This window comes from Pteropus vampyrus, unplaced genomic scaffold (assembly GCF_000151845.1).
Source record: "Pteropus vampyrus isolate Shadow unplaced genomic scaffold, Pvam_2.0 Scaffold1000007229, whole genome shotgun sequence".
NCBI lineage: Eukaryota > Metazoa > Chordata > Mammalia > Chiroptera > Pteropodidae > Pteropus > Pteropus vampyrus.
Window position 1 is genome coordinate 1 of NW_011921631.1, and position 1,063 is coordinate 1,063.

General features: G+C 44.0%; 1 long non-coding RNA gene across 1 annotated transcript; it reads left to right on the top strand.

Annotated features, from left to right (window-relative positions):
- The first annotated feature begins 3 nt into the window (after window positions 1–3).
- Window positions 4–375, top strand: LOC111735775. Its single transcript, XR_002778969.1, has 2 exons — window positions 4–65; window positions 139–375. It is a non-coding gene; the product is annotated as an uncharacterized LOC111735775 (long non-coding RNA).
- The last annotated feature ends 688 nt before the right edge of the window (window positions 376–1,063 follow it).

The window sequence follows — 1,063 nt, forward strand, 5'->3', positions numbered from 1 at the left end:
TCACGTGGGGATCCGAGGAGAGGAGTCTCTCCCACAACCCGTTCGGTCCTGGCCAGTTCTTTGACGTGAGTCTGGGTCTCTCTTCCCTCCCTCCCAAGCCTCCGGCCGGGCTCTGGCCTCACACCTCCCTCCCTGCAGCTGTCCATCCGCTGTGGCAACGATCGCTTCAAGGTTTACGCCAACGGCCAGCACCTCTTCGACTACTCCCACCGCCTTTCAGCCTTCCCGAGGGTGGACGTGCTGGAGATCCAGGGTGATGTCACCTTGTCCTACGTCCAGATCTGATCTATTCCTGGCACCGTCACCCCTGGGAGCACAGAGAGAAAGACCCCATAAGACTCCCTTCTAGGCCTCTAATAAAAATGTCTGAAGGTGTCTCATGAGTGTCTGTGACTGACTCCATTCACTCCGTCACTGTCTCTCCCTTCCTTGCTTCAATCATACACTGTCCATCCAGCCATCCAGTCATCTGTCCGTCCATCCTCCCATCATAATAAATCTAAGTGCCCCACCCCCACCGAGACAATGATTTTAGGGCCTTACGTGTATCAACTCATTCACTCCTCACAACAATGATTATCATCCAAAATCAAGAAGGAAGATGGGAACGTCACTAACGTCACGACAGGAAATGCAAAGGATTACAAGGAAATATTACGAACAAGTTTAGGCCAATGAATTAGGCAATTTAGATGAGAACAAATTCCTAGAAAGTCAGAAATTATCTAAACTGACTAGATAAGAAATAAAAAATGGTCTTTTTTCTCTATAGAAATAGTCATAATTTTTGTAGATATATTCATTACAATTTACTTGAAAATTTAAAAGACCTAGAATGTAAACTTGAAACTAATTAAAATTAAAAAAAAATTTTAAAAAGTCCTAGAGTAGTTAAAACAATTTTGAAAAGAATGAAGTTAGAATATTTATACTACCTGATTTCAGAACTCGCTGGAAAGCTCCAGTAACCAAGAATGTGGCATTGGTATAAGGGTAGACCCACAGATCAATGAATCGGGAGGGAGAGTCCAGAAATGAACCCACGCATATACGATCTATTTCT